Source organism: Protopterus annectens, chromosome 3.part0 (assembly GCF_019279795.1).
Source record: "Protopterus annectens isolate FY-2018-M chromosome 3.part0, PAN1.0, whole genome shotgun sequence".
NCBI classification, from domain to species: Eukaryota; Metazoa; Chordata; order Ceratodontiformes; family Protopteridae; genus Protopterus; species Protopterus annectens.
The window spans coordinates 1,126,840,992-1,126,868,910 of record NC_056731.1 but is presented as its reverse complement, the minus strand read 5'-3'; the positions used below and the strand labels follow the sequence as shown (position 1 = coordinate 1,126,868,910).

Sequence of the window (27,919 nt, the reverse complement as noted above, 5' to 3'; positions counted from 1 at the left end):
TACACTTGGGTTATCCTGCTGGCAGGCTACCCGCAGTCGGCCTGAATTCCAAAATCTTGGTCTGGCGTCGGTTGCTGTCGCCTCTTCCCTGATGTCAGTGCTCCAGGGGTATATAAGATGCAGCCAACGCCATTTTCTTCAGGTTTTTCTTGCCTCAGATGTCAGGTGCCCCCAAAAGGGTAGGCTTAAAACATTGTTTATAAAAAAGCATGCACTAACAAACATTACCTTCATCTACAAGCAAATACACCACATAGGTTGTATAGAATAGAGAAGTACAGATAAGTCCCAGCAAAGAAAGGGGGATGGTGGGTGGGTAACCTGGACTGCAATAGTGAATACACTCTAACATCTACATTTATGGTATGTACACAACTGTACTATGTTCATCGTGTTTCACTGTTTATTTATATTTGTTGACCGGGAGTGTCCGACTGGATGTAGGTCCATTTTCAGCGGAGGCTCGGGGAGAAAAGCTCCATAGTTAAAATAAACAGACAGTAGTTACACTGGATTACATAGCTATTAACAATTTACATAGCAATTACTTACAACATATTTACAGATGAAGAACATAGTACATCAGTAGACAACTAGAATCTTTTTCTGTGAAGTACGTAAGAGACATTAACAAATGTTAAAATAAGAAGTTCCTGCTGTATAAGTACTAGGCTTATGAGCATCTGAGCTTGCTATAATCAAGGTAGTTAGTGGAGTGGAAAGAAAGGTAGCGGTTGGATGGGGTGGGTGATAGAGTGGGAGTTGCAAGGGCATAGCCAGCATGTTTTTAGGTGCGCTTTTAGTAAAGTTTTGAAGTGGGTGAATGATGGTACGGAGGTAATTGTGGGTGGGAGGGAGTTCCATAATTTGGCTATGGTGCAAGAGAATAGTGCTTCACCAGCAGAGTTATTGGCTTTAGAGATCTGCGAGTGATTTTTGTTGCTGGATCTAAGTGGTCTGGTGGTGCAACAGGATTGGAGTAGATTCTGGAGCGATGGGACATTTAGTGGATGGTTTACTAGTTTGTGGACGAGTGAGAGTTGATACCATTGAAGGAGGTGAAGGAGTTCAAGACAGTCCAGTTCAGCAAGTGAGAGACAGTGGTAGGATGCCCCTGTGGCAAATTTGGCAATTTTGTTGTAGCAGGTCTCTAGCTTGTTTAGATCACATTGCCTTAGGTTGGTATATATTGGAGAGGCATAAAGTAGGGAGGAGATAAGGTGGGAATTTGCTATTGAAATCTTTGCTGCTTTGGTGAGAAGATGCTTATTTCTGTACAACTCTCCTAGTTTTTTGTGGACTTTTTTTAAGGTCATGGATATGTGAATGTCAAATTTTAGTTTATTGTCTATTTCCACTCCTAGCAATTTGGTGTGTTCAGTTGGGTATATAGTGGTGTTGTCTTTTGCTGTGATGTTAAAGTGAGAGTTGTTTTGAGTATGTTTGGTGGGTTGGAAGATGAGTAGTTTAGTTTTGTTTGAGTTGAGTATTAATTGGGCTTCGGATAACCAAGTTTCAACAGAGGAAAAGGCTTCCTGTGTGACTTTTTCAAGTTTGGGTAGGGACTGGGCTGAGCAGATGATGGTTGAGTCATCTGCATATTGTATGTGTGCCATGTGTGGTGGAAGAGGCTAGATTATTTGTGAAAACAGAGAAGAGTAGGGGTCCAAGGATGGATCCTTGGGGAACCCCCTATGGAGACAGGTAGTTGGGGAGATATGTCATCCTGCCATACAACAAATTATTGGCAGTCAGACAGGTAACTCTGTAACCAGTTGGTGACATTGTGAGAAGGATAGGTTATTGAGGACAGAGATAAGTTGTTTGTGTGGGACCATGTCAAATGCTTTAGATAGGTCTAGGAAAGTAGCAGAGGAGAGATTGCCATTGTTTTTATGCTGAAGAATAGTGTTAGTAAAGGAGAGTAAGGCAGTGGTGGGGCTATGGTTTGGTCGGAAACCATGCTGAGTATTGGAAAGGAGGTTGTTACTAAGGAGGTAGTCTGAGACCTGAGAATGTATGCATCTATCTAGTATTTTGGAGAGTGGAGAGAGAATAGCTATGGGGCAGATATGGGTTAGTTCTGTGGAAGGTCCGCCTTTGTGGAGGGGAATTGTGTGATACTTTCCACAGTGTGGGAACATAACTTTCTGACAGAGATCGGTTAATCAAGATGGATACTGGGTAGGCCAGAGCATCAGCTGCGATTTGTAGGTATTCACTTGGGAGGTTGTTTGCTGCTAATTTGGTGGGTTTAAGTTTAGTTAAGAGTTTTTTATGTTTGAGGTAGGTACAGGATAAAAAGAGAAGGCAGTGGGGAGATTACTAGTTGAAGGTGTGGGTTGGAGGGGATGGGGGTTGTGTTTAGCTAGTGATAGTATGGTTTGTGTGAAGTGTGTGTTGAATGAGGTAGCAATATTTTCTGAGGAGTGAGGGATGTTAGGAGGAGGGGTACTGACTTTATCTGGGTGGAGGATGGAGTTTATGGAGGACCAGAATTGTTTGGGGCTGTGTTCGGAGGAGTCTAGGGCAGACTAGTAGTATTGGAATTTGTCCTGTTTTATTAGCTTTTTGACTCTATTGCGTAGTTCTAGGAATTTCTGTCTAGTTGAGGGGGTCTTGGTTTTGTGCCAGTGCTCCCAAGCTTTATCCCCGTTTTTCATTTCTGACTTAGTGGTTTTCTGTAGCCACGGGGAGGGTTGTGCTTTGATTCTGGAAAGTCTTATGGGGGCATGGTAATTAAGGATGCTCAGGAAGGTAGTATTAAAAAATTCAATTGCGTCATCAAGACTGAGGTACTTTAGAGGATGCCAGTTACATTCTTTGAGGGATGAGATGAATGTGAGTGGGTTAAAGTTTTTATTTTTTTACGTATCTGACGGTAGACGACAGGTTTAGCTTGGTATAGGTATTTTTTTAGTAGGAATGTTGGGGAGTGATCACTGAGACTATCTGATAAGCAGCCTGTTATATATGACTGGGGGCTCTTACTGACTAGTATCCAATCCAGGGTAGTGTGCTTGCTGGAGTTTTTATTTATCCTGGTTGGTGACTGGACTAGTTGGGTGAAGCAATGAAGGTGTACATGACGGGTTGGATGGTTGCCAGAACAGGATTGCCAATCAATATTGAAATCACCTAAAATGATAGTTTCTTGGGGGAGATGGTGGGTAGACCAGCTGAGGAGGTTTTCTAGTGGAGGGATGTTTTGGCCAGGTGGGAAGTAGCATCCAATTATGTTGATGGTTTTGTTTTGGTTTACTTTGAGGTTGGTATATATTATTTCTTCATTGCCTATTTGTGGAGCTGATGATTTTAAGATCTGGATGTTTAGATGTTGTTTAAATATTATAGCTGCACCGCCTCCTTTCTTGTTTAGCCGGTCTACTCTTAGTATGCCATAACCTGTAGGGAGTATTTGCTCACTGGTAATGTGAGGTTTTAGCCAGGTTTCTGTCAGGATGACTATATCTGGGGAGTACAAGTCTATGGTGGCATGGAGTTCATGGACTTTGTTGGATATACTTCTAATATTTAGGCTTAGTAGAAGGAAGTCATTTGGCTTTCTATTGGCTGTAATATGGGAGAAGTTGTGGTTTCTAGTCTGATTATGAGGATTGGGGTTGGAGATGGTAGGGCCAGAGTTGGGGTGGATATCTCCACTTAGGGCTAGTTTTGATATGCATGAGATTATTAGTTTTCTCAGTTTTTAAATGTGTTTGTTTATAAGGGAAACTTTATGATTGTGCTCTTTGGGTAACAGTTATGGTGGGAGGGTTACTATGTTAAGTTGTAGGGATGCTTTATGTTTGAGTAATATAGTTGGTAGAATATGTAGGGGGTGCATAGGAATGATTCTTGAGTTGGTGGGAGGGGAGCTGAGTGAGGGTGAGACATGAGTGGTGGTGTGAGTAGTAGTACAGTGGTAGTGGTTGAGTGCGGGAATGATAGAGCTTTGGTAGGATGTAAGATATGCAAGGAGAGTGCATGCAGTGAGCATAGGTAAGGTATGCTTGTACATGTTAGTTGAGGGGGTGTGATAGTAGTGGGAACATGGAGGAGGTACTGTTGGGTTAGCGCTGTGGTTGGCTACTGGAAAGATGGGAGGGGTTTGTGAGTGTAATAAAGGTGGGACCACTGGGGGCAGGAAGGAATAGGGGGCAGGGTGGGGAGCGAAGTGGGTAGAGACCCTGTTAGTTGCTCTTATGAGGGGGCTGGAAACAATCAGTTAAAGTTAATTGATGAATGAACATATGATAGTGACAAGGGTGGTTGTAGTTTTAAAAATGGTGCCTGCCACAGGTAATATTTATTAACTTTGGGATTGTCTTAAGGTAATAAACAGGGAAGGGGGAGGGGAGAACAAGGGTGTGAGCAGGCAGTTCTTTGTACTGCTGCTAATGAGCCAAAGCAAAGACAAGTTAGTGTTTGAGAAACAATCACAATTGACCAAGGACTGCTCTGAAACCAAGTAATTTCTTAACCATTTTCAGGTGGAAAAACAGGATAACCTTGTATCAAGTAGGCCACTGTGGTCTCAGTTTAAATTAACAAACACACAGTATTGATCAGATTATGGATACTATCTGCTAACAAAAGGGAATAAGAGAGAAAGTTGCAGTCATTACACTTGGGTTGAATTCCAAAGCTGAGGTTGGGAGGCTGGGCCTAAATAGAATTAGGAGAGGCTATGAGACCCTGGAGAACTGCAGTGGCGAAGCCTGCTCTGGATTTAGAGTAAAGAGGTAAGTGGTAGTGCTTTGTAAAAGTGTGCACTGAAGTCCAAGTTGCAGTTTCCAAAATGTCCATGGTTGATACTCCTCTGAGGAAGGCTGCTGAAGTAGCTGCTGCTCTAGTTGAGTGTGGCCTGATGCCCTTAGGCACTGATTTGCCATGTTGAGAATAGCAGAAACGAATGCACTGGCCTATCCATATGGAAATAGTCTGCTTTGAGATAGCTTTTCCTTGAGATCCTGCAGCATAAGCCACTAAGAGTTGCTCAGACTTTCTGAAAGCTTTAGTTTTGTCCAAGTAGAAGCGTAGCTGTCTGTGTATGTCCAAAGAATGTAGAATCCTCTCCCCTTTATTCTGTGGGTTTGGATAAAAGGTAGGCAAGTGAATTGTTTGATTAAGAGCCACACTGGACACTATCTTAGGTATAAATGTTGGGTTTGTCCTCAGAGAAACCCTGTCCGGATGGAAAATTATGAAAGGTTCAACCGCCATTAGTGCCTGCAACTCTGAGACTGTTCTTGCTGAAGTTATTGCTAAGAGCAGAGCCGTTTTCCATGATAAGAATTTTATCTCAGCTGTATTGGCTGGCGCAAAAGTTGAGGTCCCATTCAGGTATTGGTGCTCTTCTTGGGGGTCTTATGTTTTTGGCCCCTCTGAGGTACTGCCTTAGTAGTGGATGTGAAAAAATAGGTGGGTCCGTATTTTACAGAGCTGAAATGGCAGAGGCATGGATCTTAATCGATGAAAAGGATAGGCCTTTGTCCAGCATCTCAGTTAGGTATTGTAAAATCTGAGGAATATTTAGTACAAGCATGTCAATTCCTTGTGCCTGGTTCCAAGCACAGAATCTCTTCCACTTTTCTGCATATGATTTTCTGGTGCTGGGCCTCCTGGCCTCCAGAATAACATCCATAACTGCTTTGGAGAGAGGTGTGTTCTGAATGGTTACATTATCTGTCATGCAGCCAGATTTATGGTTCTGAGTTGGCTGTGCAGTATCGGATTGTTTTGTTGGGTCAGTAAATGAGGAATTTGAGGTAATGTCCAGGCTGGGCCTTGAGACAAGCTCTTTAGGAATGGGTACCAGTGCTGGCATGGTCAGTCTGGGATGATCAGATCATTTTTGGCTTCTCTTGTCTGACTTTTAGGAGTACCTTGGGGAGGAGAGGTAGTGGAGGAAAGGCATATACTGTAAGGTTTTTCCAGCTGAATGATAGAGCATCCACTTTCCATGCTAGCTTGTGGTAAGTCCTTGTACAAAACTTCTGTAGTTGGCAGTTGTGAGGGGAGGCAAATAGATCTATGTCTAGGCATCCCCATTTCCTTGTTATTATGCTGAAGATTTGTGGATTTAGTTTCCACTCGTGAGGGTCCATGAGGTTTCTGCTTAGTTCGTCTGTCAGAGTACTTGTCTTTCCTGGCAGGAATTGTGTTTGCAGGTGTACTTGATAAGTCAATGCTGTGTTCCACAAAATCATGGCTTGTCTGCAGAGGGGGTAGGAATGCGTGCCCCCCCCCCAGCTTATGTACCACATGACTGTAGTATTGTCCGTCTTTATCAGCAGTTGTCCTGGATGAAGGAGATCCTTGAAAGCTGTCAGGGCATTCTGGACAGCCAGCATTTCTTTTAGATTGATATGAAGATGCATTTGGCTTGTGGGCCATGTGCCCTGAATACATTTTCCTGCCATGTGGGCCCCCCAGGCATAATCTGATGCATCTGTTGTTATTGTCTGCCTGGCAGTGGGTAAAGTGAAAGGCTGTCCCTTGTTGTGGTGACAGGCGTGTGCCCACCATCGAAAGTCCTGTCGCAGGCAGGGAATGAGGGTAATTAGTTTTTCCAGGCTGTGGCAATGTTGAGTCCAAACACTTTTTAGACACCATTGTAGTTTCCTCATATGCAGTCTTGCATATGGAATTAACAGAATGCAGGATGCCATGAAGCCCAAAGCCTGCAGAATTTTTCTTGCAGATAACTGGGTTTTTGTTGCCAACATTTCGAAGTAAGAAGTCAATTGCCTTTGTTTATCTGGCGTGAGATAAGCCATCTGGGCAGTTGTATTTAAGCTTGCACCCAGGAATATTATCTCTTGAGAGGGTACTAGTTTTGATTTCTTTTCGTTTACTGTGTACCCTAGGCAAATTAACAATCTTTTTACAAACGCCAGATGCTTTAGTAGAATGTCCTTGTTCTCTGCTTGAATAAGGCAGTCGTCCAAGTAGGGATATATTTGAATTTCTCTTTGTCTGCAAAAAGCAATTACTGGTGCCAGGCATTTTGTGAAGCCCCTGAGCGCAGTAGATAAGGCAAAGGGCAGTGCAGAGAATTGGTAGTGCATTGAACCAGCTATGAATCTAAGGTATCTTCTGCAAGATTGTCTGATTGGGACATGCAGGTATGCCTCTTTTAGGTCCAAGGTTACAAGCCAAGCCTTCTTGCCCAGCATAGGCAGAAGCTGCTGCAGAGTCAACATTTTGAATTTTGGAACATCCAGAAAAGTGTTTAGAATAGACAGGTCCAGTATTGGTCTCCAGGCTTTGTCCTTTCTGGGTACCAAGAAAAGTCATGAGTAAAATCCTTGTCCCTGCTCCTGTAGTGGTACCCACTGAATGACCCTCATGTCCATGAGGGATGAAACTTGCTTTTGTGCCTCTGCCCATTGATTGTGTGGCAGGTCTGGCATGCCTTTTGCATTTGGTAGGGTGTGAAAGTGGAACCTGTAACCCTCAGACACTATATTCAAGATCCATTTGTCCTGGGTGATCATGTGCCAGTTTTGTGAAAAAAGTGCTAGTTTTCCCCCTAAGGGAGCCTCCACAAGATAAGTGCTTGGTACTGGTAGAGGAAAGTCATTGGGACTGTTTCCTATAAGGTTGAGATTTGTCTTCTCTGCTTTTGGCGGTAGAAGCACTCCATTGTTTAAGCCTGTATGAGCCTTGGGGCTGGGATCTACCTCTAGGGTGTCTGTATCTGCCTCTTTGTGGTCTGTCTGACACTGGAAAGGACCAATTTTTTTGAAGGCCAGCAGTTCCTGCTAAATCTGGGTGGCTGTACCTGTAAAATATCCTTAACTGTCTGCATAGATTTCGCTTTATCCTCCATTTTCTTCAACACCTCTTCTGCCTTAATACCAAAGTATCATGCTGTAGTGGAGCATCTAATAATTTTGCTTTAACATCATCAGGCAGATTCTGTTCCTTTAACCAAGCATGCCTCCTAATCACAGAACCCGTTACAATGGCCCTACAAGAGGCTCCCAAAGAATAAAAACCACATTGCAAAGTATGTTTTCCCACTTCTTCAGCTGCATGCAATAAATCCTGCATTTCCTTGTTTTCTAGACATTCAGAGTTAAGTAAACATTTTTTGTCTTTATAGTGACATTAAGTATTGCTGATATTTAAGCATATGACATTGACAATTTAAAGCCCTTACAGCCAAAGTAGCAGAAGTGTAAACTTTTTACCCCCATCTGTCCAGTGCCCTTGAATCTTTATCAGAGGGAACAGGGTTTTTAGCAGTGGAAGCCTCAACTCCCTTAGGACCCTGAGATATGGTTTCTGGGTCAGCAGCAGGGTTTTTATATAAAAATTTATGGGAATCTGGGACTCTGTAGTATCTGTCTGGCTTAACAGGCGCAGGGGGTATAGAGTCTGGAGACAGGCTGGACTCTGAAAAAACATAATCTACAATGTCCAGAACAGGGGGAATAGCAAGGAGCCTTTTCTTAGATTCTGAATAATCCTGGCTCTCAAAATGAAAGAGCTCCCTCATGGTATGTAGGGTTTCCCCAAAGGAATAATCTTCAGGAGGAGAAGCTGAAGGAATAGATTTATTCAGCATCAGAATCCTAATAGGGAGGAAGAGAGTATTCCTGATCAGAGGAGGAATTAGAGGAAATGGAAACCTGATCTGAAGATTCATATTCTGTCTCTTGCCTAGGCCTCTTACCAGGAGGGGGATGGGAACCCCTAATCAAAGTAATAAGGTATTCGGCCATTTTGAGCATCTGTTTTTTTAGACATGGAAGTCTGTCCTGGAGGATGCTGTACTTGTTTCTTTGTCTTTAGAGCTGCTTTAGTCTTCGGTTTTGAAGCTGAAGATGGCTTTACATATAACTGTGTAGGTCTGAAAACACCCTCAGAAGCCGATGCCTGCACAGCGGCTCCGGACCAATCTGAGGGAATATTTTCCGAGGATCCAATACCTTGAGTTACCAGAGGCCCAGTCGGCTCCATGTGGAAGTCGGAAGCGGCCTGTGGATCTGAGGTAGCGGGTGTCAGGGGCTGCGAAAGTGCCTCACTGAGAACCGGCGAACAGACGACTAGCTTAGCGAAAGCCTCATCGTCGGTGTTGGACCTCGGATGCCTGTCCTTGTCTTTATCCTTGTGTTTTTTATAAACTCCAGTCGGCTGTTCTGCCGGCATTGTATAATTGAATTTTCGGCCGAAGTAATAAAAGGCAAAATCGTACCGACGCTTAGTGCGTTGGTTAAATCTAGCACAAAACCAACAACAAGCAACGTCGTTGGTCACGGCCTTGGCAAGGAATACAGTAAGAGTGAAAATCCTTATGAGGTATTTGCTTCACACAAGAAATACAATTGTTAACTTTTTCTGACATCGGTCTGGAGCAAGAAAAAAGTTTCCCCAACGGGGTACTTAGCTTTAATGAAGACTTCGGATCTGAAATTCGAAAATCTCAGGAGTCTGCCGACCGGCACTTACGAACTGCTTTTGCTTCGGGCATCACGCGGTAAGAAAGACTGAAGAAAATGGCGCCGGCTGCATCTTGTATATCTCTGGCGCACTGACGTCAGGGAAGAGGCTACAGCAACCGACGCCGAACCAAGAATTTGGAATTCAGGCCGACTGCGGGTAGCCTGCCAGCAGGATAACCCAAGTGTAATGACTGCAACAGTGAAACACGATGAACATCTACATCCAGCTATGTTACTGTATGGCAATGCCTGAAACAGGCAGCCAGTGATGTACCCTCTGCATTATGGGATATCAGCTTCATGGACACACTGGAAATGGATAATACAGTGGCCAGTTGTGAGGATGACATTTTACAGTCCTCCACAGATATGAACTTCAAAACAGGGATTTGGAGAGCTCCTTGGTCAAATCCCACTGCAATCTTGTAAAGCGCAGCAAATAATTAAGGGACCTCAAGGCAAAAGTCACTGAAGCAAATATGCACTTTCGAAATCTGTCCAACACCCTCGACTCTCTATTCGGGGGAATGGACAGAGAAGCTCTGCTCAGCTAGCTCTGTTTGCGGCTGCCGCTGCAACCATAGCATCAAGACGGACTCCTTTGCTTCAGTGGGGTTTGTCTTAAGGTCTTATCTAGATGACAGGGAATCGAATCCTGAAGAAAACTACATGCAAATGCTCCAACTATTGAAATAAAAAGGCCTCAGAGAGGATCCGCTTTTCTGTGAGGTGGCGACAAATGAGATCTGAGGTACTGTAGGCTGACTAAGGCATTATGGATAGAGGGAGGAGTTCCAGAGTTGTTTCCGTAAATCTGTGGAATGTGGCAGAACCGAATCCAAGGTCGGATCCATAACCCATACGTTGAGAGAAAGAATGAAAAGGACAACATCAGATCAGATGGTTTATTAGTGGGTGATTCAGAAGCGGTCTGTGTATGCATTTCTTTAATATGCTGGATACAAGGGGACAATATACAGCTATTGGCCTGAAACTTGAAAGGTCAGTGAAGGGGTAGAATATATGATTGTTCCAGGTATGTATCACTTCACCTAAAACTAATTTCACTGACAAGTAGTACTCTAAAGCAAGTCAATGGTATATGTCCTTTCCCCCCACTGTAGTGCGATCCTGGTGTTAGTATATATATTACGGGGTGGTGTAGGGGGTGCAGCTCCCCACATTGGGGGTGAGGGGGGCCTTGCCCCCCCCCCCAGCTAGTTGGCTTTTATCAAATAATGTAAAACAAAACCAGACACCATAAAACCAAACTAAGTGGAGGGCTTGGCCTCCCACACCCACCAATGTGGGGGGCTGTGCCCCCCCCAATTATATATACTAACACCAGGATCGCACTACTGTGGGGAAAAGGACATATACCTTTGACTTGCCTTATTATACTACTTAGTCAGTGAAATGAGTTTTAGGTGATTTGATCTTGAAGTTTAGGTGAAATGAGTTTTAGGTGAAGGGATACGTACCCGACTGGTTTCATATTGGTATCACCTTGTTTTCTACTAAGAAGTGATTGTTTAAAACATAGATAACATAATACAATAGCTTTAGCTGCAATTTTAAGGAATTCCGATGTTATCAGGGGCTAAGGTTGTAGGTTTCAATTTTTGGAGATTTTTTTGATGACAGTGGTAGACACTGGCTAAAAGGAAAATGGAGAGTGATGGTTAGTGGTTTTGGATGAGGCCTTAAGAGTTGGAGAAGATGCATTGCTTGTAATGGACAGCACTGTGAGTAAAGACGTGTTTAGCTAGGCAAATATGTTATTTTGAGTGTTTTGTATATTGAGGGTAGGTTATGTGATCTGACCAGGCTTTAATAGCTTGTTGACAAAAGTCCAGAAAGACTTGGGGTTGTTACTGTATATGGTTTGCATGGTTGGGCAGTCAATTTCTTGTCTTTGATGATACAGGATTTTACATGATTATGCAACTGTCCACAGGCTTAAAAATTGTGGTTGTTTTGTTTCTTGTCCAAGCTTTCCAGGCTTTGTCTCTCTCTGCTAATTAATTGTTTTCTGTGTCTGGATAGCCATAGAAAAGGGTTTGCTTTCACTCTGTTATTCCTTATAGGGGCTACTGAATTAAAGATGCTCAAAGAAGGCTTTATTGAATTCAGAAGGAGCATTGTCTAAAGGGAAAGTCTTTAGTGATTTCTAGTTATGCAGTCTTAAGTGTACTCAGAGAAGTTTCTTTGTGAAAGTCAGAAAGTTTTTTTACCAGTTGTGTTTAGGAGTTGCTATAATTAAGCCTGTAGTCCATACCACTAAAAATGATGGTGGTGCACTTTTGTATGGAAATCATCTGAATGTCTCCTGTATCAGGGATATCATGCTTGTTGGGAAGACTTACCATTATTAATCAGTGATACCAAAAACACAACCTCAGCTGGCTCCCAAAGGTCTACTCCGTAGGGTAAAAGTAAATGTAATGGAACAAAACAGGATAGCGACCACCACGAAGGTAAAAAAGACTCCTTTATTCAGACAAAAGTAAAGATGAGCGCTTTCGCGTACACCACTGTACGCTTCTTCAGATCTAATGAATTCATAAGACCATGATCCTTATATATACATAAAAATCCTGTAATTAATCAATCAACTAATAATTAAAATCAATCAATCAATCTAGTTGAACTAGTTACCATAGTTAAAAGAGGCTAGGTAAGCAAAGTTAAAATGCTAGTAGCATAAATTGTATGCACTTTTTAAAAAGAAACCATACTGAAACAGTCAATAGTGTCCACAAATGGATAATGGTAAACAAATATAAAGTACATAATGTATAATCTACTATAATATCAACCAAGTGTTGAAATATTACGATATATATATCTTATATCATAAATATCTCAATACAATTGTATATGTTGTCAAACCATCCATTACATAGAGTTTTCAATAAAAAAATATATATATATACATAAGAATCCATGAAAACATATATGCTAGAATATTTATATATAAATGCCTAAAGATAACATATATTAATATATTCAGAAAAACTTATTAAAATATATATATATTTAGATTTAAACCAGTTTTTAAAAACCTAAATATATGCCTAGCATTAGCTTGATGTGGTCAAGCAAAACAGTCTCAATGCTTGCTGTAATGAACGTTTTCTTTGTTACAAAAATTTTTTAAATATTTTGTCAAAAAACAGTTACATAGCATAGCTGTGATGCTAGTATAAAATAGAACTAAATCTATGCAAAAATATATGTGTAAGACCATGAACATGTCTATAGGTCTATTTATGAAGTCTAGGTTTATATCAATCATATATAAGTAAAACTTGTTCCATTGACACAAGATAAACATAAAAATATAAAAAATATAAATAAATATATATATAAGTATGAAATATGATTATAAGTATAAACTAACTATTAAATATGATAAGTTATATATTTATTTATTCCTACCTTCATATAAATGAAACATGTCTAATAAATTTTATATTAATTCAACTCATCTAATAAGAAGTGATAAATAAATTACTTCAAACTACGTTCTTTTAATGAAGACCTGATACTGATGTATTGATTCAGCCCAGGTGAATAATGAGCTTTTAAACGTAATATCCAGCCTAGTTCAATTTTTTCTAATTCATTAAAAGTATCACCCTTCCTTTTACTAGGTGTAACAAGCTGTAATGTTTAAAACGACACAAGCTAGGACGGCCAACTAGATAATAAAATACTCGAAAAATACTGTCCCAAGGTAGCAAGGAATACACGTATAGCTTACAACTGGTTGAATAAACCTAGAGCTCATGCAGTAACAATCCACGAGGTAGTCCAAGGTACAAATGTTAATATCTTTATTTTGTAACACAAAGAACGAATGTTGAGCGCTTTCCTCTACATAAGTAGACTTCATCAGAACATTTTAAAAACCATTAACTTGATGTTTAAATACATTCTCTTGACCAATCACATTCTAATTGGTTAATTGAATATTTTTTGCATTAACCCCATAAGACCTACCTCCTACAAATAACGTCCTAATACAATTTTATTTAAATAAGCCTTATAAAATGTACTATTTACAAAGTATATACCAAATACTTATACTTTATATTATATGCACTATAAAATATGAGTTGTAAAAAGCATTCAATGTACAAAACATATGATTTAAGTAAAATACATGTTTAAAACTATTAAATTATAAATGCATTCATATCAAAATGTATGCAGCCAACTACAACTACAAGCATTAAAAAACATTATTTTCTAAAATAGGCTGAATAGATATGTGCTCATTGAGGCCAGGGCTTTCAGAAGCATTCAACTACCAAACCTCCCTTTCACCCAATTTTTTCTTTACACATCCACCTCTCGGATTGGGGTTCACCACTTCCAATATGCCAAATAAAAATTTGTCACAGTTTTTACTACTTTTTATATGCTTGCATAAGGCATTTTTTTCATCTCCTTTTTTCATACAGTAATAGTGATCATATATTCTATTCCGGAGATTCCTATCAGTTTTCCCTACATAGTAACAAGCACATTGCGTGCACATAGCCAAATAAACTAAGTGGGAAGTTCTACAATTTCCCTTTTTAAACATAATTTTAGTTGAATTTATGTCTTGTAATACCACGCTATTGTAGCTAACAATGTATTTGCACTGATTGCACGTTCCACATTTAGTTGTCCCTATTTTATAATTTTTATTCTTATTAAACAAATATTTATATTCATATTCATTCTTCAAATTCATAGCATTACTATGTACAAATGTAGGTTTAACCCCTATTTCATCCAAAATTCTCTTATCCATTTTAAACACATTCCAATGTTTTTCAATAAAAGTTTTAATATTCCTAGTATTTGTACTGTATTTTAAAATACATGCCCTAGAATATTTACCTCCTTTGACCTCCAAATGAGTATCTACTGGTAAAGGAATATTTCTATCCTTAACCCCTACTATAGCTTGATATTTTGCACCTCTGTTACTCAGAACGTAGTCCCTTATATCAACTGATCATGTCTTCAGGGTACCCCCTCCCCCTAAACATATTACCTATTGATTTTAATTCCTCTATTAAATCCAATACTTCAGAGGTCATTCTGGCTGCCCTAATAAATTGTCCCTTTACAATACTCCTTTTTTGTGTGTATGAATGGCAGCTGTCAAAATGCAAATATGAATTACTATATGTATCTTTTCTATGTATTCTAGTGCTAAATCTGTTATTCCCCACACTAACTTCAGTGTCCAAATAACATATTTTATTGGAGTCCTTACTAACTGTAAATTTCAGATCTGGGCTTCTAGAATTCAAATACTCCATAAATTCCAATAATCTAGTTTCACCACCATTCCATATCATAAAGACATCATCCAAAAACCTAGTGTATAGGTCTATATATTGCAGCCAGTCATTCTTCAAAATGTATTCATTCTCCCAATCAAGTAGGAATAAATTAGCAAAAATCGGAGCACAGGATGCCCCCATGGCAACCCCTTTACATTGCCTGTAGTACTCACCTTCAAAATACACATAATTATGCTTGAGGACAATGTCTACAAATTCTAAGGCCAAAATTTTCTTTTCTGCATTCAATGTACTGTAATTATCCATACTATTGTTAAATCTATCCATTCCTTCTTCTATAGGGATGCAAGAAAACAAGTCCACCACATCTATAGTGACCAATAAAATGTTTGATTTACATAATCCAGGTGTTAGACGCCTCAAAAAATCCCATGAATCCTTCAGTAAGTGTTTTGCATTATTATAAGTAGATTTTAACCACTTATCTACCACTTTACCAAACTGGAACGTTTTAGATTTGTTACCAGATATAATGGGACGTAAGGGAGGGTCAAATATGTCCTTATGCACCTTAGGTATACCTATTATAGTACTTATAACAGGTGAATCATTTTTCAAAAAATGGTACAAATCAGTGTCTATCCTTTCTTCTATCAACAAATCTTCTAAAAATAGATCTATTTTCCTATACCCTATATTCACTTCATTAATAGAGGAAATCTCATAGTTCCCTGAATTTAAGAGTATGGAATTAATCTTATTAATGTACTCATTGGTATCATATATGACAATACCCCCACCCTTGTCCGGTTTCATAATCCGTACCTGTTTATTTTCTTTGAATTCTTCCAAAAGCTTGTATTCGTAATAATCTAAATTGTATTTTCTCCTTTTATGTTTAATCCTGTTGGCATATGCATACATTTCATCTATAACTAATTTTTCATATATAGCTAAAATATTATTCAAAGGAGGAGTATATGTACTTCTAACTCTAAACTCTTTTTTGCTTTTCATACCCTTGTTGTCTAAGGCTAACTGCAAATTTAACTTTCTCACATACTTTTTAAAATCTAATATATTACCAACTAGATCAAAATTCCTGTTAGGAATGAATTTCATTCCTTTGGTGAATAACTTGAAATGAGTTTCATTAATCTCTACATTTGTGTAATTGAATATATTATATTCCCCCAAACTGTAATGAACTTCATTATGTTTTAAAATGTCCTAAGTGTCTTGCCACTTGTCTTTGTTTTTTTACTGAGCTCTGTTCCCAGCCTTTTTTCCATCTCTGGGGAGCCCTGTTTCTCATTTCTCCCGTTTCTCTCCAAATGTCCCTTTCCCCTAAAAAATCATCATCTAACAAAATCATTCCTTACATTCGTACGTAAATCCCCTACCTCTTTTCCTACTCTCTTATTCTGAACATTAAATTTATGGTTGTCATAATGTACAGACCCCCATTCTTTTATTGGCAGGATTTTTATTGTTCGACCACTTATATGCTTCCTTATTAGCATATTGTTCCCAATCCCTATGCATTTTTTTACATTTCCTTGTATATTGTTTGTCAATAATTTTCTCTACCCAAGTGAATTGACTATTGTACAATGTTTCATTTTCCTCAAACAACAAGTCTTTGGTTATTTGAGCATTTAACTCTTCTACCTCTGTTAGCAACTTACACATTTTCTTATCATTACAAAAAATGATGAACTTCATAAAAGTTATACCAAAATCATTAAACATAGTATTACATTGCTCTATATTTTCTGTATTTAATTCCACACCTATTGGCATTTTAAAAAATCTCAGTCCCATAGGGACTAAGTTAGAATCCATACATTGCTTTAAATATGCATTGTCCAATTGTGTACTTTTAAGCAACTTTAATTTATTACCAAGCAACATAATATTGTCTTTTAATATTCCACCGGTCTCATACAAAGCTTTGAATTTACTTTTAGCATTACTAATAGTCCCAAAGTCCAGATTATTGCATAAAAACTTTTGAATGTCTTTTCCATGTGTACGTTTACTTTCCATACGTTTATAATCAGTATATTTGTGAACAGTACCTGTAGCATTTTCCGAAACCATGGCGTAGGTTTTTTTTAGGCACAATCCTTTTAGGCTTTGCTCCCTCATCAAGGAAAACGACCTCCGATCCTGTCGCGGTGCGATTAACCCCTTTCTCACTCGATTCTGCACCCTTCTTGTCGGATCTATAAGAGGCTCTTGTATTTCCATAAATCGGTCTTTTTACTGAGCCGACCTCGAGAAAACTGGCACCCTTATCTTCTTTACCATGAGTGCGTGATGACGTCAGCCCTTTCCCAGCATTGTAGGTAGGCTCTCCTTGCGTGAATAGCTCAATCAACCTTGTGAGCTCGCCTTTTACTATAGCCATTTTGGATTGTAGTTTATTTATCTCATCCCTTCTCGGTGAGAAAAGTGAAGGAAGTTCATCAAGTGAATCCATGCTACCGAAAACAGTACTGTTTAAAATGACACAAGCTAGGACGGCCAACTAGATAATAAAATACTCGAAAAATACTGTCCCAAGGTAGCAAGGCTTACACGTACAGCTTACAACTGGTTGAATAAACCTAGAGCTCATGCAGTAACAATCCACGAGGTAGTCCAAGGTACAAATGCTAATATCTTTATTTTGTAACACAAAGAACGAATGTTGAGCGCTTTCCTCTACATAAGTAGACTTCATCAGAACATTTTAAAAACCATTAACTTGATGTTTAAATACATTCTCTTGACCAATCACATTCTAATTGGTTAATTGAATATTTTTGTGTTACAAAATAAAGATATTAGCATAGATAGCTTAGATATTAGCATTTGTACCTTGGACTACCTCGTGGATTGTTACTGCATGAGCTCTAGGTTTATTCAACCAGTTGTAAGCTGTACGTGTATTCCTTACTACCTTGGGACAGTATTTTTTGAGTATTTTATTAAGCTGTAATGTTCTAAACTTAAAAGCATGTCCTGGATTACTGCTAACATGTTTAGATAAGGCATTCTTTTGATCATTTTTCCTTATGTCATATAAATGGTTATAAATTCTTTCTTTTAAATGCCTTGTTGTCATTCCTATGTAAAAAGCCTGACAATTTTGACAGTCTGCTAAATAGATTAAGTTAGAACTATCACAGCTAGCTATAAAATTAGGTTTAAATTCAAAGTCAATTGCTGGGTGTACAAAAACTTGCTCTGTTGAAACATATGAACACATTACATGTATGACATGGGTATGTACCCAGTTTGTTATAGGGACCTCTCATGAAAGCTCTCTTTTCAGTCTTATTAGTTTTTTCTGTACATAATAATCTCTTGAGATCTTTACTATTAGTATATATGAAAGCAGGTCATTCTCCTACTAACTTCTTAATCTCTATATCCGTCAATAAGATGTGTCAATTCTTATTTATAATACTGATAATAGATTTGTTATCACTAGTGAATCTAGTTCTAAAACTAACAACTTGTTTTCTAGGTTTGTAAGGACCTCGTATATAGTTAGTCCTATTTCTAGCGTCATACAGTGTTTCTGATGGTATAAGGGATTCTTTTATAGAAGATATCATCTTTGAATCATAGCCCCTCTCTGTTAGATATTATGAATATAAGGCTGAAATTAATTATGTTGTAAATATGCTGAAATAAAAAGTTTGCTTGAATATATGTATAGAGTTTACAATGTGCATTCATACTATATGTATAACAGATAGGCTTCTCTTCACAGCATCAGAAAATGCCTAAGAAAGCAATACTGGAAAACAAACATTACATGATTTTCTCATGTTTATAGAACAAATATCTATTAACAGACATCCTTTTTTATAAATTCAGCAATACGTGATGTTTTCCCAGTAGGAACAGCTTATACAGATGTTTCCTTTCAGAATGGCATCCTCACATCAGCAAAAGTGCTTAAATCACAAAAGGACAATAGAAAAGTCTATAAACAGACATTATGTGACTTCCTATAGAAGGCCAGAAAAATATACCAGGAGGAAATACCAATCTCTTGTGTGCGTGACTAGCTCTGTATATAGCTATTGTAGTAATTCAGTTATGTGACAGAAGGACAGAGAGAGGTATTTTGTAGAAGTCATCATTCATATCTGTAATGAAGGAAAACTTTGTAAATATATGCTACAAATCTGACAGACTACATGTGGTTTGTTATAAAATAAGTTATCTGTAACTGTGCTTATAGCTGCAAAATATATTTCTTTATCAGTGTGCAATTTGAAAGGCTTGGTGCTTTAAACAGACTACAAATGGAGTCATGCAGAGCTATGTGTCTCTAATTCAGCAGTAAACAGCACAGCCAGACTGTGTGTCTTAAGAAGACTTCAAATCCCACAGTAAGCAAGCAGTAAGTAAGCAGAGCATCTATAAAATTTTTCACTCTCTATGAACATCTGCTCTAATAAATGGCTCTGTATTAATAGGTCATCAGTATCTTTAGATAATTTACTAATTCTAATAAATTGACCTTTTACAATATTATAAAATATATGCCTAGGATGCATGCTATTATAATGTAAAAGTGTGTTTTTCCATCATGATTTCCTGTAGATTGATGTATGTAGAAAGCCATGTTCATCCTTTTTGATAGTAATATCAAGGAAATCTATCTTATTGTAGGAATATTCTACTGTGAATCTGAAAAAAGATGTGGCAGATTCTAGATGTTCTATGAAAGCCATAAGTTCATCTATGGTGCCTTTCCAAAATATAATGACATCATCTACAAAACGCTTGTATAATGATATTTTCTGAAAACCTACATTGTTGAACAGATGTAAACATTCCCAATAATAGACGACTAAGTTTGTGTAGGTATTAGCACAGGGAGTGCCCATGGCAACTCCCCATTGTTGTAAAAATAAATTGTCGTCATACATAAAGACATTGTTGGACAATATTAAATCTAACAAAGCATTCAGTAGAATCTGATCATTACCATTAAACTTATTACTGTCTTTAATAAGACTTCTAATGGCATCTTTGCCACAGCTATTAGGAATAGATGTGAAAAGATTTTTAACATTTATACTTACTAAAAGACAATCTGTAGGAAGACCTTTATCAAAAGCATTTAGGTCTTCTAACAATTGATAGGTGTCTTTTAGTATAGACGGAATGTCTATAACTAGAGGTCTTAACTTCTTTTCAACGTAAACAGAGATAGTTTCTGTAATCCATCCATTCCCAACAACTATGGGACGTAAAGGAGGTGGTAATGTGGTCTTATGTACACCTTGGGTAAACCCTTTATGTATGGAACCCTTGGTTGTTCCACCAGAAAATATGAATATAATTCATGATCTATTTGCCTGCTCATCAAAAAATCATAAAGTTCCTGGTGAACCTCATAAATCAATTTCTCTAAATCAGATTGTTGTATTTTCATATATGTATCCACATCATTCAACATAGTTCGCATGCAGTTATTATATACATTGGTATCTAATAAAACTATACCCCCCTCCCTTATCAGCTGGTTTTACAACAACATTATTGTCACGCTGTAATGAATATATCACTTCCCATTCCTTATGTGAAACATTAGTATACATTATTATTAATCAGTGAGTCCAGGTGGCAACAGATAAAATGTCAAAGTCTGAACTGGCTCCTACTCTCACGCTGGTATACTGACAAGATATTTCTAAGGGCACTAATAACTGAAGCAAGCAGTCCATGAAATGAAAGCTATGAGACGGTCATAGAAATAAAGAAAGAATTTGATCCCCAGTAGCCTGAGATGAGCCATTTTTGATGACATGCACTTTGGTGATCATCCTTGGGGCTGTGGCAAGTCCGAAGGTCATAGCTCCCTAAATGGTAGTGTCAGGCTCTTGCGTGGACATTTTTGTTATTGTTAACTGCATTCTTCCTGTAAGTAAGGAAGAATGACAGCACTGTGACAACCAGAATTTTTTTTTCTTCTGACTGACAGAGTAGCTGGTGAGCCTTTGTCTTCTTGGGTACCCAGAAAAACAGTGGGTAAAAGCAGGATCCTTTTGTGTTTGATGGAACCTCCTGAATTGCTCTTTTATTTAAGAGATTGGTAGACCTCCAGAATTGTTTTCTTCTATGCGGAGTAAAACATATGAAACAGATGGTGGCAGAGGAGCTTTTGAAAACTATTGCCCTAATTCAACTGTCCTGCATGGCAGCTAGCCATGCTTTCAGATGCAGGAAAATGAGCAACTGTGCAAGTTCTCAGGGGTTCTGATGACTATTCCTAGGGGAAGGACCAAGGTACTTCTGGTTTTCTGCACCAGACCAACCGCTAGGTGATGGCTGTTGGAGGAACCCCTATGTCAGTGGGAGTTTCTATCACCACATTGCTCATACTGGGTTTGCTGGGACTTTCTGATAAGATATTATTTGCTCCCTTTTGTTTCCCGGCAAAGGATCTAAGAAGGCTGAGAATTTAATCTAAGTAGCAATGAGCATCTTGTCTTCCTTCTCATTCTGGTGCAGTCTTGTCTTTCACCTTTGGTCCAAAAAGGGTGGATGCATCATATGGTGCACTGGCAGGGGCTGCCCTGAAGAAGTGTTCTGTAATCTTGCTAGCCTAAGCCAGGCCTGCCACCTCATGATAATGACTCAACCTGCTTTCCTTGCTGTTCCATTTGCAGCATTATGCAGGACTGTATTCATGGTTGCCACCTGTGACACATCTATTTTTGTGACTCACCAAGTGGAAGTTTCTTTAGAGCTTCTAGTATTGTACTAGCTAGAACCCTCTGAAACCTTGTCATATACATTAAGTAGTTAATGGCTCTACTGGAGAAAGTACTCAACACAAACGTGCACTTCCCAAGGTGTCCCACAACCCTGGACTCCTTATGTGGGAGACGAATCTCCCAAGTTTCCTCTGCATCTCTCTCTCACTGGTGCAACTAATACAATAATAGTAAAGAAAGAAGTCCATTGCTCCAGTGTGGTCTGTCCTCAGGCAGGTAAAGGAGCTTTTATAGTTTTCTTGGGAATGGTCCTTTGATTTCAGTCTCCTTCCATGGCTGGGGATAAATTAGGTCTCACTATTCTGTTGGGAGGTGGGACCACCCAAGCTGTCGAAGGGGAGGACCACAAGACCTTTTGATGGCAATCTTCCTCTGGGGATGTTGGGTCAGTGAGCCAAGATCTCCTCTGCTACATCATCTCAGGATTTCCCCTTCACTTGGGAGTCTTTAGGTCACCCACTCTTTTGTTAAGATCAGTGACTGTAGTGGGGGACTCTGATGGTGAGTCTATAGAACATCTCCTCTCACCTGTCATCTTCCTCAGAATGCTCAGAGTGGAATGGTCCAAGCAATCTGAAGAGTACTTTCACACACTTCTGGCATCTCTAAAGCCTGTCAGTATTTTGGCGTGCTGGAAAAAAAAATGACTGACTCAAGGTCCCACGGCCGACTGGTGTGTGTAGGTGAGTCTGCAGTGGTAGATGCCTGTTCCATATCCACAAACCTAGAACTTTTCCTTGGCACAAATTCTCCTATCTTGGTAATTAGTGTTGAAATTACTGGCACTGATGGTGTCAGGACCACAGCTCAGGTTGATCTCAAGGTCAGCCCTGAACCCAAAACACCATAAGTCATCAATACTAGGGCCGCTGACATCCCCAAAAGGGTGTCAGAGACACTCTCCTCATTGGCTCACAGATGCAGACAGCCTCAGGCCCAGTGACACTTGACATGCAAGTCTTAACTTGCAATCTGTTGATTACACAGACAGCCAGTATCATGCAAAAGAGTGGGTGAGTGTGTGTGTGTACACATCCTTGCATATACACTTAGTGCTGCTGGACATGGAATGAGCAGGCAAAAGCAACCCAGGCAAAGTAAAACACATTGAAGACAGTGAATACAAAGCTTCATGGACAATTACCCCGGGTATCACTTCTGTGTCAGTGTTAGACAGAGGCACAGTATACTAACCTCGAAAAAGGGCATAGCAAAATTAATTTAAAATGGGTGGTGAAAGCCAAACACACACTGGCTAGGCTTATAAATGCCCTGGGGCAGATAGCCTAGTATGAACCTATGAACCTATGAATAGTAAGGTCCAAAATTTAAATATGGAAGCAGCAAAATGGAACAGACGGAGGGAGACACAAGTTTATGTAGTTGGCATGTTACATCAGTGTGTGTTAATATCAACATGTGTAGGTCCCAGGACAAGTACCTCTTAAAATTTTTGTGAAATGGTAATTATTTTATTTATTTGTGCATATTTGTTAACTAGGTACAGCATTGATCCATATGGATCTTTTTCAATCTCAACACAAGAGTGCTATCTGGTTAATGGACTTGCCCAGAGTTGCACAGTAGGCAAATGGAGGCTAAGTGTACAAAGCCTGCTAGTCAGTGACTGATTAAGATGAACCTAACCAAGCATCTATACGAAATCCTTGATGTTAGATCACCTGTTTCTATGGAATAATAGAGAAAGAATAAGAATCCTCTTCCTGTTTTTAAAGGAAGAGCAAGTTCTACAGACCCTCCAAGGGTACAATCTGAGCCTGTCCCAGGCTCTCTACAAAGACCCCCCCCCTGGGTCCCTTACTGGAGCAGATTTTGGGCTGAACTTAACAGCATTAAGATGTGGCTCTTGGAGATCATGTACAGAAGTCACCATTCCACTGTAATATTTCTCAAAGGTGGATCAAACTTTGCAAATTTAGCCTGGCTGTGTGGCACAGAGAGATGGAGACCTTACTGCAACCCAGATGACTGGGTTTGAACAGCAGCCCTTATACTGGAACAGCCACGTAGGCAAGGGCAGGAATGAAGGGGCTTGGTCTGCTCACCTTGGCGGAGGGGGTGGGATGATAGGAGCTGTGAGCACTCAGGAAGCATGCAGAAAAGTGAGATTTCTCTGCTGGAGAATGGGGAACCACTTCCCATAGTTGAAAGAAGAGGGCAGGGCAGCTTGTTGGCAACTTACCTTGCAGAAGTGAAGGACAACCAGCATGGATAACCCACTGCATGTCCACCTTTGGCTCTGCAAGCCATGCATCGGTCAGGAATGATGGTCCCCTTCTAGATGACCATACTGATGATGGGGAATGAACAGGACAATTTGCTGGGAGGGTGCCAATGGTAGATGGGTAGTGTATGTATATTTAAAAACAAAACAAACTTACTTTGCAAATTTGTTTCTGCTGGGTATTGAAGATTGTTGTGCCACTTGTGATTCCTGCCTCTTGAAAAACTTCATTTATGAAGCTGGGAGGGGGTGCAACCTTCTAATACTGGGAAACCCTTCTTAGTAGGCTTGCAAAATGATTAGGAGGTGGTCCTAGGAGCTGCCAGATTCCTCACAGTGGGCAATCAATGTCTACTTTTTCTCGCTTTTCCTCTTGGAGATCTTAAGAAAGATCTGGAATACCCAGATAGCAAAAGGCATCAACTAGACAGGGGCATCCAGCATGATTTTCCTTAGGCTGCATAAATTGCATCCTTCAGGCTAGCCTCTAAGGGAAGGACCCAAAGGTTCTCATCTTTTCTGCAAATACTGGTTCTGCTGCTTCTTTTTTTTTTTTTTTGGGAAAAACTCTACTACCCACAACTCTAGTGGAGAGAGTGGCCTGCAGTTTCCTGATTTACAAACCAACAATCAAACAGCAAGTAGTTGCTAAATGCTGACTGATGGGATTGTAATTACTGCTATACATGCCACAGGTGAAGATGGGTAATGACAGGCCTCTTTAAGATCTTGCAGAGACATCAAACGTTGCTCCCCAAGGGTGCACTTCCATACTGCTAAGGAAAGACCATATGTCCATCAGCACAAGAGGTCAGGCAGGAGGTTCTACTCTTATCTGCAAGCCGTCCTTGACATGAAGAAATGCAAAGGAAGTAAGTTTCTCAAACCCAAGTTCTATCACTGATCCCTCACAAGGAACTCAAGGACTCTCTCTAAATGGTCACTATCACACTAAATGCTATTGCTGATATCCAGGAATGCCCTTTGGTCTAATTCAAGGATGTGCCTCCCCCTATCCTTTCACATTTAGCTGATGGGTGCAAATTCAATCCCTAGCTAGTCAAGGGAAAATGGACAAGGTGGAAGGACATGAGTGCCTCAAAGAAAATATGAAGGATCCAAACTGGACTGATGCTTGGCCTCCAGACCACTTACCTTCACATTCTACCTGAACACAGGGATCATTACAGACACCCTTTCTGCTAGACCATGCACTAGCACACTCTAGGGGTACAACCTTCTTTGATGTATAACAGACCTCCAAGCTTCTAGTACCTTCTCTTACACATAGCTCAGATGAAGCATGGTATTTATAACAGTTCCTGATGTGCCCCTCTTCCACACAATATAAAGCAATGCCTCTGTAGTCCCTGCCTCTGATCTGATGACTGCTGGAATACCTAGATGTTTTCAATGATATGGCATCAAATCGAGGCATTTTCTAATGATGTATGTTAGAAAAGCAACAGATTTTGTACAGCAAAAAAAAGAAAGGAGAGATGATTTGGGCGTGCTCTTCTAGTCCACCTTATAAAATGGCATGAACCAGCAGGAGATTTGCTCTCCTAATACTGTAAGGACACAGGTTTTCCCACAACTGTGTCAAACTAGGGACAGCTGATGAAAAATCCCAAATGTTGCCCACAATGGTGGACCTTTAATATTAAATAATTTTTGTTTACCGGTACACATGATTTCAAAGACACTCAGTAATGGTTAATGTTAAGATTTCCTCATCTAATACATATTCATAAAAGGAATATCTACACTTCATTTTGCCACCTGAAATTGTAGGTCTTTAGGTTGATCTTTTAAAGAATGAAATTCACTTATTATTTACTTACTTTGCTAACAAGGTAGGTGGGCTGGTTGACAGACCTTTTTCAGCCATGATGCGGGCCACATGGCAAATTGAGAAAAAATACATAATATTTATAATGTAACAATGAAATGTGAAGGACTAGACAGTACACATATTATATACAGTGAACTGACAGAGGATTTAAGAAAATATATGTACAGTCTATCAAAGTAGATACAACACAATAGAACAGAATTACTGCATGCGAGTGTAGACTGCATGACTACGCTATTTACAGCCTAAATCAATGCATGATGTATTTTATTATATAAATAATGTACCCTAACAGAGATCACTGTAGTGTGCACTTCTCAAAAAAACATATGAATTTATGCACTGCAGAACTGCATCAGTGATATCTGCACTGGAGTGTTAATTACAGTGTGTTGGAATATGCAAACTGGTAGTGCACCTTCAGTGGTTCCACCTATTTCTCCACACTAATGTGATCATGCAGAGAGAATGTGTGTGTATTTCATATACATTTATATGGTGTTAAGGGCTGGGTAGGCCCCTCCAATCAAAAAAGACAGACATTTTTCTTTTTTTGTGTCTGTTTTTTGAGTTATGCATTTTTGAAGCTTAATACAGAGAAAAGTATAGCTCCCACTCAAGTGACTAACAAATGTAGGGAAAATTTTAATATAAGGAGTAGAGAGAGGTGCAGTGATCACCTTTTGCCAAGTCACATTTATTGGCTCTCTGGATCAAATCCCAGTTGGGATAGCTTTCATGAGTAGTCTGCATGTCCCTCCTGTAGTCATGTACGTTCTACTACGACAGGGTTCTGTTTCCTTCCATATCCCAAACACATTTGCATGTAAATGGACAGGCAATGTTCTAAATTCCTCTAGGTAGGTAGGTGTGTGTGTGTGTGTGTGTGTGTGTGTGTGTGTGTGTGTGTGTGTGTGTGTGTGTGTGAGGTCTATGATCCAGGACTGTTTCTGGCCATATACCTGTTACTTGTTGGAAATAAACTTAATTTCTCTCAACCCTAAACTGAATAAGCTTGACACTGAAAATGGAGACATGGAAAAGTGTATGTATGCACTTACGAATCACTCTGCACTTGCTTTGCATAAAACATAAAATAAAGCAGCATGTGGCTGTTGAGTTGCACAAGATGACTCTTTGTGACTTCAAATACTTTACAATGCCAAGCCTATCAAAAAGTTTTTTTTTCCAAGTTCTTACAAATTCATATTTGTTCCTCCAGTAATGCTGTCTTATCCATCTTCACCTCAGTCTTCGCCTTCTTTTGCCTTCGATTTTTACTAGCATTAGTGTTTTCTCTAGTGAACCCCTATCTTTGCATTATATGGTCAAAGCATGTGGATTTTACTTTTAATATCTGCAGATGCATAGCTGGGGGGAGGGGCAAGGGGGGGTAGCTGCCCCTGGCACAAGATAGTGTACTACCCATATTTAGAAATGAATGCCAATAGTACATCTGCAGTTGAAGATGAAGTGTGTTAGTGCTTTCTGTGCGGTATAAATAGAAAACTGTTTGTGACATTTGTCAAACAAGAGTGAGTTGTTTTTCTAGCCTCAAGTACAAGGCAACTTTTTTTTCCTTTTTCCTCCTCGACTTAAAAGTTAAAGGGCACCAGATCAGGGATTAGCACTGGGTGCCAGAAGAAATCGCTACAGCTCTGACTTCCAGTGAAAAGTCTAGGTTTATTTATATCCTTAGGTACTAACTGATTTCATGTTCTTGCAGTCCACGGAATTTTCAAAACTTTTCTCCAGTGCCACAGTTAAAAAGCATTAATTTGCACATGCCTTAGTTGTATAGTCCAATTGTCACAGTACTACATTACTGGAAAAAAATGTGGTGCTACATTTAAAGACTTAAATGCTGAGTGGACATACCAGCTAAGGCTATACATGATAAATCCAGCATTATCCACATTAACGTGTTCAGCTGCCATGCTGAAATACACAGCAGTGTGGGCACCAAAACAAGTAAAAAAAAAAATACACCTGTCATCTTTTTGATGCCAGTATGCAGATGAACTTAAACAAGTCTTGCATTTGAAAAACAAACTCCCCCCTTAAACATTAAGACAACAAAAAAGAAAAAGTGAAAATCTAGCAAAATTAATTTCAACACTTCCATAATAAAATCTGCAACTTCACTTTGTATTTTCACTTCACTTGGTTTATCTTCCCGTGATGTGTGTTTTAATACCCACAATAAGAAGCAATTTCCTGTAATAGCATCTTACTACCTACCATGAGGAGCAAACTACCTATTC

At 39.4% G+C, this 27,919-nt stretch overlaps 1 protein-coding gene across 2 annotated transcripts in view; it reads right to left on the bottom strand.

The window, feature by feature from the left end:
- The window catches only part of NPC1 (NPC intracellular cholesterol transporter 1), a 1,151,083-nt gene that overhangs the window by 302,794 nt on the left and 820,370 nt on the right, over positions 1 to 27,919 (bottom strand). The gene's annotated exons all lie outside the window — the stretch shown is intronic.